At 33.0% G+C, this 14,823-nt stretch overlaps 1 protein-coding gene across 6 annotated transcripts in view; it reads right to left on the reverse strand.

Annotated features, from left to right (window-relative positions):
• Positions 1–14,823, reverse strand: part of HELZ (helicase with zinc finger) — a 266,896-nt gene that overhangs the window by 94,250 nt on the left and 157,823 nt on the right. The window lies entirely within an intron of this gene.

The raw sequence follows: 14,823 nt of genomic DNA on the forward strand, positions 1-14,823 counted from the left end.
TTCAACTTAAACACAAATAAGCCTACTATTCTAAGAACTTAACAATAATTCATGTCAAAATGTACATTTCTGTTCATTACCACCCTCCCCCCCCAAAATATTCAGACCTCCTATGGAAAGACTACTTAAGTAGGACAGTAACATTCCAGTTATGGGATACTTAGGAAACACAAAATTATATTTGAGATGAATAATATAAATTGAACTTCATAAATCTTTATCAAGAATCTACAAGGCACTGGCACTGTGAATTGACTTTTAGTCAACTAAAGAATTCATTTATCTAGGATCCCTTAAGTGTATGATGGCTTACTTATGTCCATGGACAAAATGAAAAGACATGGTTGGCAGAAGCACCTTACTTTGAGTTGGTTTTAGACAGCTTGCCCTGATCTTTTTTATATGTAAGTAAACATACATTGAGTATTTTTTAATTGACAAATTATCTTTTCTACTATCTCTACTGCATATTAAAGGGTCTCAATAAGCTAATTTTCAACAAACGGTTAACTCATGAATTACAATTTCTTAGCAAATGTAGGAGCTGTATTTTAAAACTATGTTTTATATAGAACATTCTAAGTCTGTAAATATCCCTTCTTAATTAAACCTGACTGCTACAGAGAATCCTTATTCTCCCCCTTAGGGTCTAAAACTGTAATTGTCTATGTCTTAAACACAATGATGCCACATAATCAAGGACTAATTAAAGAATAATTATAAAAATTATTCTCTTTTTCCAACCTATCTCTTCACTCAGAATTCTCCCTTCATTCTAAGAGTTGACAATGGATATAATATCAGAAAACCTAAATTTAAGGTTTTTTTATTTTTGGCAAATTTAGGCAAATCCCTTGGCTTCTCTGAGTTTCAGTTTCATCATCTACAAAATGAGGATGTTATTTAGTCAAATAATCTTAACAGTCTCATCCAATTCTAAATCTATGAGCCTATGAATAGATAAAATATGAAAGATGTCTCATAACTGACAAGATTAAAACTGCAATAAAATAAAAAATATCCTCCAAGAATCCACAATAATGCCACATTAAAATGTTTAGACAGGCATTTTTATATATATTATCTCATTTTTATCATGATAGCAATTGTTGGCCTAAAAATACTTTTGTGCAGAAGTGAAAAAAAAAACATAGGACTTAAGGGACAAAAAACAGGTTTCAATCCTGACAGTGTAGCCTACTAACTAGCTAAAACTCAAATGAGGTAACACAGGTAAACACTGTAAAATGTAGAGGATATTAGGTATTCTTATCTTCAAATGTATGGATATTAGGTATTCTTATCTTCAAATTATACAGGAAGACACTGAGAACTAAGGCTCAAAGTCACCCAACTGGGAAGAGTCAGGATATGGAACCAGGTTTTACAGATTCTTAGTCTAATCTGTGTTTTTCACCAGACATAGAGAGTTCTTGATTTTTTTTCCCACTTCACATTTTCCATTCTGCTCTTTCACTACTACCTAACAAATAGTTGGAGTATAAAGCCTTATATTTATGGACAGCAATTTTTTAGCTCCCTCACACTTAGAATGGGTCTAAAACAAGGAAGAAAAAAACTTCAAAAATCAAATAATATTCCCTAAACACTCAGCAACAACAAACAAAATAAAATGAAGATCTGAATATTACATACAACATAATATACTTAGCTGGTGCTACAACCAAAAGGAACATTTCACAAGTTGGATGGCTTTATAAAACAGAACAGTTTTTTCATACAAAAAGTCAAGATACAGAGAAGCAACAAGATAAAAAATGGTAAAAAAAAAGGCAAAGAGAGACAAAAAGCAATTTTATTCATTAAATAATCTTATTCAACACATCAAATATTTACTGAACACCCATTAGATTCAAGGCAATGTGAAAAGATGGGAAATAGCAGCTACAGCAATAGTGGTGGAAAGCAGGAAGATGTAGAAATAGTAATACTAAGCATCAGATACTTTTATAATAGAGCTGACAATAACAAATTAAAAATGCAGAATACAGAGCTTTATAGACTACAGGGACAAAAAGTCCCCTAAAGGTTAATATAGCAACCTGAATCTTATTGGATTACTCTAAGACACAACACTTCCAATTAAGAATGGAACTTTACTAAGGAAGAAATGAGTTAAATGAGGTAAAACTGATTTTTTCAAAAATGTCCTTTTTTAAAAAATGGTATCTGCTCATTTTTATGATTAAAACCAAAGTGGTCACTGTATGTAAATTGTAACTACAAAAAAGCAAAAAAACATCCTTTTCAATAAAGGAAGAAGGTCCCAACTTTTAAGAGAAATTTGGAAAATTACTACCTTTAAGTGGAAAAAGGCAGCCAAAAGAGTATACACCACTAACACAAAAATGATCTATGTCATTATAATCTGCTTCAGTTGCATGGAAAAAAGAATGAAGGATTATCTAATCTCAGCAAGCTGATTTGGAACATTAGAAAAGGCAAGCTCCAATGTACAGAAAATATTTCTGGGACCTGGATCTAGAAGAGACTGTACAAATCATTTAGTTCAACTCCCTCATTTTATAAATGAGTTAGCTAAGATCTAGAGATATTAACTGATGTACTCAAAGTGACATAGGTAGTGAATAGTAAAGTCAGGATTTGAATCCAAATCCTCTACCTCAAAATGAGGCATTCTTTTTAACACATGGCATTTATAAACTCCAATTTTAGAGAGATAGCGGGGGATGGGGGGTTCCAGAAGTTAAGGGAAAGAGACTTTAATCCCTAGAACTATGCATGTATAGATTTCAGGAAATTTAACTACAATTGCCTAGCCTTTACCATTTTTCTACATTAGAACCAATATATAGTATAGCTTATAAGATGGAAGGTAAAGGTTTTAAAAAAAAAGTTTAAGCTCAGCTGTTCTGATAAAGGTAGGTAATTTTTGTTGATAACAGCATTTGATAATTTTGTTGATAATAATAGCTAAATAAATTAAGCAAGTCAGTTATTCTCTCAGAATAAAATACACTTATATAAATATTTTTGCTCTTCAGATCATAAAGGAAAAAAGCCAAGGTTTATCAACAGGAATCTTATACTAATTATAAACAGAATATATTGGGAGAAATGGACACCTTGAGTACTAAATTTATAAACTTAATTCTGTGAATAACTTCCTACTGTTTGGTAATCCAAAGAGTAAATTATGAAAATGGAATTTAAAGATATATTGTTTTCTTATTTTTTCATGCAATTTTCCTTCCTATAAGGGAATAAGTAGATAAGTCATTCTGTGAATAAGCATTTCACACATCAAGAAATAACATTCCAGTTCTAATCTCAAATACTACTACTTGGCCAGGTGACTCTGGAAACATCACTTAACTTCTTTGGGCTTTTTTTGCAAACTACGGGCTGGTGAGCTTGATTTCAATTATGGGAAAATTCTAGAAAGAATCATTAAAGAAATAATTACTGAGCATCAAGAGAATGAAGCAATAAAGAGTCAGAATGGCTTCAAGAATAGATCATACAAGACCAATCTTATTTCCACTTTTTGACAAGATTACAAAACTAACAGATCAAAGAAATGATGTAAATATAGTTACCTACATTTTAGCAATGCCTTTAAAAAGTATATCATGTTATTCTTATGGAAAATATGGAGACATATTAACTAGATGTTAATGCATTTTGTAGAGATTGGAAACTGGTTGAATGATTAAAGAGTAGCAGCAGTTAATAGGTTAATGTCTCTAGGGGAGTTACCTTGAAATGCTTTGTTTTATGCTATTTAACATTTTTATGAATGCCTAGATAAAAGCAGAGATAGCATGCTAATCAAATCTGTAGATAATATGAAGCTAGAGATAGAGAGGAATAGTTAACAGACTGTATGACAAAGTGAGGAAGCAAAAGATTTTACCAGCATAGAGAAGAGAGTTATATCTAGTATGAGGAAACTTAATAAAGAAAAATGTAGTCTTCTTTCAAACTCAGGCACAAAAACCAACTTCACAAATAAAAGGAGAAACATGGTTAGAGAGCAAAGATCTAGTGACTGTTGTGAACTACAAGCTCATAATTTAATGTGTTCCCATGACTCTTAAAATCTATGAGTTTTCCTCCTACATGACCATTCCTTCTCAGGCATCTTTTCTGTGCCTTTATATTTGTCACAAATCCTAACTATAGATATCCCCCAAGTGTCTGTCTGGGGACTTCTCTCTTTTTGTTCCCATTACATTTCTCATTTGGCAATCTTATTGATATTCACTTATCATTTCTATAGAAATGATTCCCGTATCTATATATGCAACATTAGTCTATCTTCTGAGCTTTAGTCCCACTGGCTATTAAACATTATAAACATCTCAAACTCTATGTGTCTAAAACTGAACTCATCTTTATCCACAAACCCAATCCCTCTTCTGAATTTCCCTGTCACTCTTGAGGGTACCAATACTTGCCCATCTCCCAGGCTTGTTGTTTTCTTCATATCTAATTCATCATCTAATCTTGTCATTATTAGGTATACATACACACACACACATATATATACATATGTATTATACATATATGTACCTATACATCCTTCTTTCATTTACCCACCTACCACTTTTACAGACTTTAATCATCTTTGTCCTAGACTATTACAGCAATCTTCTAAATGGTCTTCCTGTATAAACCATCTTCTATTCAGCTATCAAAATAATTTTCTTAAAGCATAGGTCTGCCACATCACCCTCTATTCAATAAACCGCAGGAGTTTCCAGTATCAAATATAACATCACCTTGACAGTTAAAGGTCAGCATAATTTGGTCACCTTTTATCCTTATAGCATTTACATTTTACCGACATTCTAGTCATGGTGATCTATTTTATTCCTTCAAAACATGACAATTTATCTATTTCTCTTCTACCTGGCTTTGCAACACCTCCACACCTTGTCTGGTATGCTCTCCTTCATCTTTGGCTATTGATAGCTCTGTATTTTTTTAAGAGTAAATTCAAATGCCAGCTTCTATAGGTGACCTTCTTACTCATCCCATTTACCTAGTTATACTTCTAAGTGGCTTCTCAGGTTAATTTCTTTTTACAAAGTATCTATGTTGTATATACCCATTTGTTTACATATTGTCTCCTTAATTATTATGCAACCTCCCCAAGGGCAGGTGTTGATGAATTTGTGTTTTGTCTTCCTTAGAACAGCCAACTAATAGGATAGTACCAACACATACTAAGAATTTTAGATTACTGGTTTAATGAATGAGTCAAGACTATGAAAGGGCAAACAAGTCAGACAATCTTGGGCTGCTTTAAGAGGTCTAGTTTCATGTAATAAGAGTATAATAGTCCCTTATATTCTATCCTTGTTAAATCTCATTTAAAGTATTGTATTTGGTTGTTCTGTAATCACTGATGAAGAGCTGGAAAACATCCAGAGGAGGACAATTAGGATAATGAAAGGGGAGAGGGGAATGTCTTAAATTCATGTCATATGAAGATTAGTTGAAGAAACTGGAGGTGTTTAGCCTAGAGAAGATTCAAGAGGAATATAATTATGTTCAAAGTAGCCCCAAGAGTGTTACATAGACAAGGAATTATATTTGTTCTGTTTGGCCCTCAAGAACAGAATCAAGAGTAATGTTTTTAAGATGAAAAGAGGATGCCATTTGATGTAAAGAAAACCTTCCTAAAAATTAAAACTGTCCAAAAGTGGAATGAGGTGTTTGGAGAAATCCATTCCTCCTTTCATGAGGTTTTTTAAGCAAGGATTGGATTTATACAGTATGTTCTTTCTGGTGACAGTTAAGATTAGATGGCCACTGAGGTTCCTTTCAACTCCCAAATTCTGTAATTCTGATTCCTCTGAAAGATGAGGCAGTTAAACAAGAAAATCTCTAAAGTCCCTTTTAGGTCAACTGTTCTATAAGACATGTTCTCTTTCAATCTACATACAATGTCTTAATTTCTAATTTTTAAAAAAGCATAAGAATGTAGAAAATGCAAACATAAATCAAAATAAGCATTTTAAAAAGAAATTTAGAATATTTCTCTATTTTAAGCTCCAAAAAATCCTACTTCAATACCTCATCACCTCATCATGGATAGAACACAAGATATGGCAAAAATTCCAAATTAGAAAAGTATGGTCCCTGTGCTTCTCTCTGTCTGTCTCACACACACACACACACACACACACACACACACACACACACACACACACACACCAATACCACTGACTAACAACCGAAACTACAGAGGCTTGCTGTAATATGACAAGTCACTAAATGATTACTTAGGCATGATTACTCATGAAAGAAAGAAAAATACACAGTAGTTCTGTGCTATTTCTGTAAAAATGCTATGGAGTCAAAATTCGGAGAAAGACAGGCCGAATGCTAAGAATTTTAAAACATCAACAAACATAATTTAACAGAAATCTAAATGTGTTATCTTTATCCGATGACCAACAAACTTAATTGCTTCATATTGAAAAACGCTTTCATTATAAATGAAGTAAAAAAGGCAGAAGGAAGTTGTCACTAAATGGGAAAATGCCTTTTAAATTCGCTTTGAATAGGCAAAAAAAGGAGCTGATAATATTGATTTCATTAAACACCCTAAGGCATGAGGGGAAAAAAAGACCACTATGAAAACATTTGCATCTTTAGTTTTCATCAGTTTCAAAGAAAGAAAATTTAGAAATATTCCATAAAGGACATATTATCAGCCTCCAAATTAAGTCAACATATAAACTGACAAACAATGGGACGGTAGATATGGTTGGTAGATACCGTCAATGGGATGGTAAAATGGGTTGAAAAATATGGTTTGGCAATAAGAAATGCTAAGATGTTTAGAAGCCTCATATCTATATGTCATGAATACTTACTTTCTTAAGGAAGGAGTCAGAAGGTGCTGAATAGGATGAGGTCAAAATAATGACACAAAAAGACAGTGACATGATTTATTATCATTTCCTGTCAATCAACACAACAAGGAGACCAAAAGAATCTAGAAACTGGCTTAGTCCACAAATGATTAGACATGGCAGCCAAGGGTAATACTGTTCTAGAATATCAACTCATTTGCAAAATTTTACAGAAGAGGATGGTGGAAGATTATGAGCAGTATCACCTCACAAAACAGCGAAGAGTGGTGGAGGGAAAACCAAGTCTGCAGAAACCTTGGTGTGAAGCCCAACTAAGCCAGATCATCCCAAGAGCATTCACAGATGAAACTGGAAGGAAGACAACAAACAGATGAAAAATGAAACAAATGTGTTGGCATTTTTATAATATACTATTTTCATTGTCAATGACAGTGAAACCACCATACTTGTCCTGTTAACACTTTAGTCCATGATGTGCTATATAAAATAAGGGAAAGTGGCACGAATGGCAAAAAGACATGAAAAGTAGCTGTACCAGAATATTTGTGAAAGTTTTGAGAGATTGATATATAAGAGGGGAAGATATTGGGCAATTGGGAAAAATGAATATTGTTATCAAAAAAGTATCAACTTATAAATAATATCTGCCTGCCTTCTCTCATCTTAATAAAATTCCTTTAAGAATAATCTACATATGTATATAAACTACATTTTTATGAAAAATAGAAGGATTAGAGAGGTTCTTAAAAATAATTTTCCATGTTAAGACTACATCTCCATAGTCAGAAGTAACTGAAGTATAGCTAATATAAAATCCAAGCATACTTCTTGTTTTTAATCATCAAAAATATTTATCTAGCAAAGCAAAATAAAATAGAGCATTATAGACGTCCTCCAACCAGGTGGCTCCTACACATTTAAGATCATAATGGATGCCTTCATGGACACAATAGGTCAATAATCCTCAAATTATCATTAAACTGAGGAATAAAAGTGAAATATATGCTAGCCAAAAGCATTCACCACTGAAATGGAGAAAATCCTGCACAAAGTCAAAATGAAAGAGATTTATTTCCTACAGATGGTATGGTATGCAGAAGTTCCAATTTGTGGATGGCAGGGGAAGGTGAAGGGATAGGAGAACAAGAAGACAGGGAGGAGGAAAGGGATGTCTAATATATGCTATTAAGTGCTTTCTATGTGCAAGAAACAATGCCGAGTACTTTACAAATACTATCTTATTTGAGAGGTACTGAAGGTAGACATTGACCTGGGACTGAAATTGAAAAGAAAGAAGAGATGAAGCTGGATCCTTTTAGAAAACTACACAGCATTTTCAATTGATTCCAAGCTCTTCCCTGTCACAAAAGGCCCCTCTTTTTAATCTCATATTCTTCTGGTGATGCTAAATAGCTACAAATCATAGACTACCATCATCTATGAAGATTCAAAACTCAAAACCCCCAAAATATGGTCAGTATAAGTAGTCAATAACACATGACCATGCTAAATTATGTGCAAGAAGTGATGTAAAAAAAAAAACTTTTTCAATATTATATATGATTAGAAAATGGCATGACCTGATCAGATTACAAGGAGAGGAGGAATAAACAGGTGGAGAAGTAGAGGCAGCAATATAAAAGGTAGGAGAAATACCGAATGACAGTATGAGAAGATAAGAAGTTCAAGGGCACAAATAGAGTGCTCAATGTTGATGAAGAGTCACCCTGAGACTAAAGTAAAGGAGAAAAGAATGGATGAAAATGTAGAAAGTTTTGAAGTTGGAAGATAGGAAATGAAAATATGAAATGTCCCCCATCATCTCTGTAAAGTAGAGGTCATCTGGTGAAAGAAAGGGGAAAAGATAGGCTTAGGAAACTTAAAGGGAGAGAAGAAAGTTTGGAATAGCTGCTCTGGATGGAAAAAAAAAAAGAATTGTATAAAAGGAATTCCAAATAGCAGTGAAAGCCCAAATAAGGTTAGATAAAATGAATGGCAAAAATCCTAATCCACTGAATTTTTTTTTTTACCTTTCTAATCAGAAAGCAGCTTGAAACTAGGAATAAATTTTTTAAAAGCAGATGGTAGGGGTAGGAGTCCCATGTTGAGGACAGGTAAAGTGTGATTCCTATAACTACAATGCTGTTCTTCTTCATTATTCTTAAGAGTGTACTAGATCCCTAAAACCCAACTCAAGTTCTCACTCTCCTCCATCAAGCCATCTTTTAACTACTTCAGCTTACCTTTTTCCATACTACCTAAATAACCTTTCTTCTTTGAATTCTTAATGTATTCTAATGATGTCCCTGTTTAACACTTATCTATTCTCCATTTCCTATATCTATTCTATTTTCCCAGCCAGCATATCATTCTCAGGAAGAAAAGGGAGGAATATCTTCTACTTCTTCTGCATACTTTGCACCACTCCTTCCTCAATCCCTAGACAATATTTAGCATATTGCTAAGCACAGAGTAAAGATTCAATGGGTACTTAATGATTAACTATTAGAGCAATTACACATATATACACACACACAACCAAATTTTTTGGTCTAAAAAATTCTACAAATGAGACAAGTCAAATCTGTAATCATTTGTGGAAAGAACAGTGGATAGTGAGTCAAATGGTCTGGGTACCAATCCTGACTCTGATACTTAGCACATGCAATCTTGAAAGTCACTTAGTTTCTCTGAGCCTCAGTTTTCCTCATCAACACAGGGAGGAGGAGGTTGGGCTCGATGATTTCTATGGTCTCTTCCTGCTCTAGATTCATGATCCAATGAACATGTTTTTAAGTAACTTCTAAACATAATTTCAAAGTGACTCTGCCAAATCATAATAGGTCAATGTACAGGACAAATAAGCTACATTACTGTTTTACAGTCAAGAAAATGTATCATCATTGAATTTTCTCCTTTTTTCTACATTAAAACTTAAGTTATGGTGCTTAAATTGAGATATCTGTCCAAAAATATATGGTAAAACATTAAGATGAAAGCTTAAAGAACACATAAAGATATGAGATTTGAAAAACTGAGATCCAAAGAAGAGAGTCTGGCATATACTTAAATTTCATCATTTGTAAAATGAGAGCATCATAATACATGACCTCTAAGATCTTTCAGTTATAAATCCCCAAACCTACTCTTGGCTAATCGGGTGTTAGCAACAATTCAAAAAAAAGCAGAACGGGGGAGAGCTGGGTAGCTCAGTGGATTGAGAGCCAACTTTCCAGCTGTGTGATCCTGGGCAAGTCACTTGACCCCCACTGCCTACCCCCTTACCACGCTTTCTGCCTTAATACACAGTATTGGCTCCAAGACAGAAGGTAAGGATTAAAAAAAAAAAAAAGCAGAACCCTAAAAGCCACTAGGTTACATAGGATAATAGAATATATTGGACAGTATGATGCAATATGAACTTTTTAAATAGAAGAAATCATTGTTTATCACTAAGTGGACAGAAATTTTAAGACTTTTTTAAAAATCCACAAGTTCTATTGTGGAGAGAAAACAATGAATTTCCAGCATTTCACATGGAAAAGTTTTTTCTAGAATTCCTATAATCACTGATTCTCATGATCAAATACAACTCACAGATTTATGGAATCTAGAGCTAAATGATCAGAGGTCATTTAACCCAAACTATTCCTGACTAGGAACATCTTATACAATACTGACAAATGATCTGGTACCCACCTAATAATCTCCAGTGAGGAGGAGCCCACTACATTCCAAGTTAACTCATTCCACACAGCTGTAGTTGTTAGGAAATATTTCCTAACATCAAGCTAAAATCATTACCCTCTCCTAATTTCAACCATTCCTTTTCCTTCTGACTTATGCAACTTTGTGGATCCTTAGCCTATAAAAATACTTCAAATCATGAAAATCCACACAATTGCATGTTCCCAACGATCTCTACTCCACCAAAAAGTTCTCTCTTCTGGAGGTCAAATTTTACCACTTACTTCAACTATAATCTATTTTCCTATAACATGTAATCCAATCCTCTTATTATTGTGGCTGCCTTCTGTAAATAAAGTGTAGCTTTTTAATGACTTTCTTAAAAGGTGATGCACTATTATTTCATTAACCAAAGCTTCTCTTCTCTCATAAGCTAGCTCTTACTAATTTAATTAGCATGTTAATAGCTATGCTTTTGTACTACTAATTCCCAAAGGATCAGAAGCAGATATATATTGGCAGTAAAATTCTTAAAGCATGCTTGCTCAAAACTAAGGCTAACCCAGAGTGAGAAATTTCTGGTCCTATGGCATAAGATCCACAAAAGGTACTAAAAATTTGCTTAACATGGGGAGGGAGAAGGGAGTCTTTGAAACAAGGGACTTATGATTTCATGATACTAAAGTCCCTAGGAGCTTTAAAGTTATCTAAATTTATCAAAGCATATGAGCATATCTACTATTTTTGTTCAAGTATTCTTTATTTTTAATCTACAAAGTGGAAAAATGTGAATGAGAGGGTTCTTTAAGACTTGGTATTTTATCTACATTTTAATAATGAAAACTAAAAACATAAAAGGTAAAAGTAAATTTAAGTCAGTTAATCAACATACCCCATATTTCCATATCAGGAAAGAGTAGGAATTGAAGGCCAGGAGATGGAAGAAATGGCAATCATTAGGAAATGATAGGGATGGAGGTAAAATTTTGAAATGGCATCAATAAACATTATTTTAATAGGAAACATCAGTTAACACCGGTAGTAATCTTTCAGATGAAAGAGATGGGTACTTCACTTTATACCATACTTCAAAAAAGCTGGATAGTCACCTTTATGTAGAACACATTGCAGGAATTCCTTATTTAATGGAATTCTATACTTAATATTTTAAAGTTGATTTGCAAATATATAACTGCCTAATTTACCTGTTATATAAATTTGGATTTTTGAAAATCCAGTTTTCTTAAACTGGGGCCCACCTGCATTGGAAGCATAAAATATATAGACAAACAAAGCAATTCATTAGGAAATTTGAATTAATGTGATGTAATCATTTGTAGTTTTTGTATCAAGATTTACAAGCAATAATTCAGGCAGAAAATGATTAAATGTTAAGAAGTTTTCCTTTCTTATGAAGCAGTCCAAAGTATAAATGATACACTGATTTAGTTTTTGTTCTTTTAAAAATCTGTCTAAAATGATATCTTCAAAAAAATTATCTGTCAAATTCTACTCCAAATTTCTTTACTTAAAAAGGCTTTATCTCTCAATAATTATTTATTTATGTCTCAATCTGTATTTTCACATTTACTTTGGATAGCAGAGGTTAAGTGTCCATTGATTGTGATTAGACAATTAACATGATGGTAAAAATTGATTATGTAGACTATTTTCTTAAAAAGATAATATTCTTGGGGCAGTTAGGTAGCACAGTGGATAGAGCCCCAGCCCTGTAATCAGGAGGATCACACTGCCTAGTTATGTTACTCTGGGCAAGTCACTTAGCCTCAATTGCCTAACCTTTGCCACTCATCTGTCTTAGACCTAATACTAAGATAAAAGGTAAGGGTTTAAAAAAAAAGACCAACATTCTTTTCATGAATAAAAATTGAGGTCTCTGTACTTTTGTTTTTATTTTGCACTTAAAGGACCAGTTACTTCTAAAAATATTTTTAGTATCCTAACTTTTCAAAGGTGAAATTTTACAAAACTATATCTATTCATATACTTCAGAATGTTTTCACTGAATTTTAAAACAAAACATTCCCTAGTAATATACATTTTAAATTCACTATAATTTCTTACATTTCAGATATGGGGTTAAATAAGTAAACTTCTCACTTAAGATTTTGCAAATAAGGAGAAATATTCTGACTATAAACCTTCACCAAGCAAAGCAACAATTAAATACATAGGAACCTATCCAGAGGCATAACAAAAAAAGTCATGCATGCAAAGCAATGAATATATATATTTGTCTTAATACACAAAACTCCACTACAAACTTTGCCACAATCAGAAGCTGATCTCAAGCATCAGATGAAAGCAACCAAAATAATTTTTCTATATACTTAATTTTAACTCTGAGAATGAAATAATTTAATATTAAAGAAAATATTTTTTCTAAAATGGTCCAACCCAAAACATTTTGAACATTTTTTGCAGTATACATACTCTCACACTAACTACATTATTTGTAAAAGCCAAACAGTCAGTTATTATATTAATGATGTGCTTAATCTACAAAGATCTGCCCTAAACAAAACTGTAATATATGCAAAAATTGTGCTATATACAGACTTCACCAGTCACTTTCCTATTATTTAGCACTTTTTGTCAAAATGTCAACCACTACCCACCAGAAAGCTTAGACACTTCGTATCCCTCCAGTTCTCTGCCTCCTGGATTCCCCAGGGTAACCCAAGTCTGTCCTCCATGTTTCTAACTTTTACCTACATCCAATTTTATCCATAAAATTGTCTCCCTAGTCATTCCCCAAGAGGGCCTTATCTATTAGGAAAGTAATAAACAAACTTCAAATTAAAATGATAACACCAGATAATAAATTCTAATCATTTAATGTGTTATCCTTTCCAAGAAACATGTTTTGAGAGTAATTTTCTTTACAAACACACTTTGTTTGGGCCTTTGTTAAAAGAGGAACAATAATGGCAAGAATTTGGAACCCCGGGAAAGAAATGTTCTGGGAAAGATAGACCTTTTGGCACCCATTGAAATTACACCATATTTAGTTCTACTGACTTGATAAAAATTTGAAAACAATTTTATGAAATTTCTCAAGGCCTTACGTCATCTAACCAATAGTTTTTAATGTACTTATTATTTTATTTACTGTTTTTAGAGTAAGAGGCAAGGAAATGGGGCTGCATTTGAATATAATTAGATGCTTCTCCCAAACTGTGTCAATATCTTTCAGAAATTTTTTCTTTAGTTTGGGCATTTTCTTTTTGTTTTCTTTTTGGTGGGGAGAGATATGGGGAAAAATTACATAATTTTTCCTTCAATGCATAAGTATCTTACATATGGAATACAACAAAATATAAATATATGGGCTCTTGTTAGTTCCTGTTTAACCGACTTGGATATAGTATTAAGGTAAATTATGTGCCCTAATAATTGAGGAAAGGACAAGGTCAATCAAAACTTAAATTTAGGTCACATTCCCCAATACTGTATAAGCTAAATAACAACTACCAAACTCAGAAGTAGACCTCAAAAATCTGACATCGAAGTTCACTAGTACTTTGGATCTTCCAATAATACTTCTCATATGCATTTATATTCTGTAATCCATAGAAAACCACATTCATTCAAGTAAACACTTTTCTAGCCTATCAAAATTCATTTGTCTTGAAGAAATAAAGTGATTCTTTTATCTCTCATAGAAGCATAAAATTCCTCCATTCATAAATCCTGCTCTACTAAACAATTTGCTTTTTTTGTTAAAAGCATTTACCTTCCGCCTTAGAAGCAATACATTGTATTGGTTCCAAGGCAGAAGAGTGGTAAGGGCTGAGCAATGGGGGTTAAATGACCTACCCAGGGTCACGCTGCATAGGAGTATCTGAAGCCAGATTGGATCTTAGGACCTCCTATCCCTAGGCCTAACTCTCAATCCACTGAGCCATTTAGCTGCCCCTTTACTAAACAGTTTTCAATAAAACATAAGCATGATATAGTTAAAGGCAATTATTTTTTTTAATGCATCTTTCAGAATTGGATTTAGGGTTGGCAACAAGAATCACTATAATTAGTATCACCACCTTCACTGTTTATATATGATCATAAAATCATTAAAAAGGGTACACCATAGTTAACTAAGAAATAATTTGCTTAATCTCAACTTTTTTGCCCAGTTTTCAGCTAAAAATAAAAATTTAATGAATCATGATTTAGAGCTACAATTGTGAATCAAGTTGTAACCAGTAATTTAATCCAAACAACACAAGCATGGCATATTAGT

The sequence above is a fragment of the Monodelphis domestica genome, chromosome 2 (assembly GCF_027887165.1).
Source record: "Monodelphis domestica isolate mMonDom1 chromosome 2, mMonDom1.pri, whole genome shotgun sequence".
NCBI lineage: Eukaryota > Metazoa > Chordata > Mammalia > Didelphimorphia > Didelphidae > Monodelphis > Monodelphis domestica.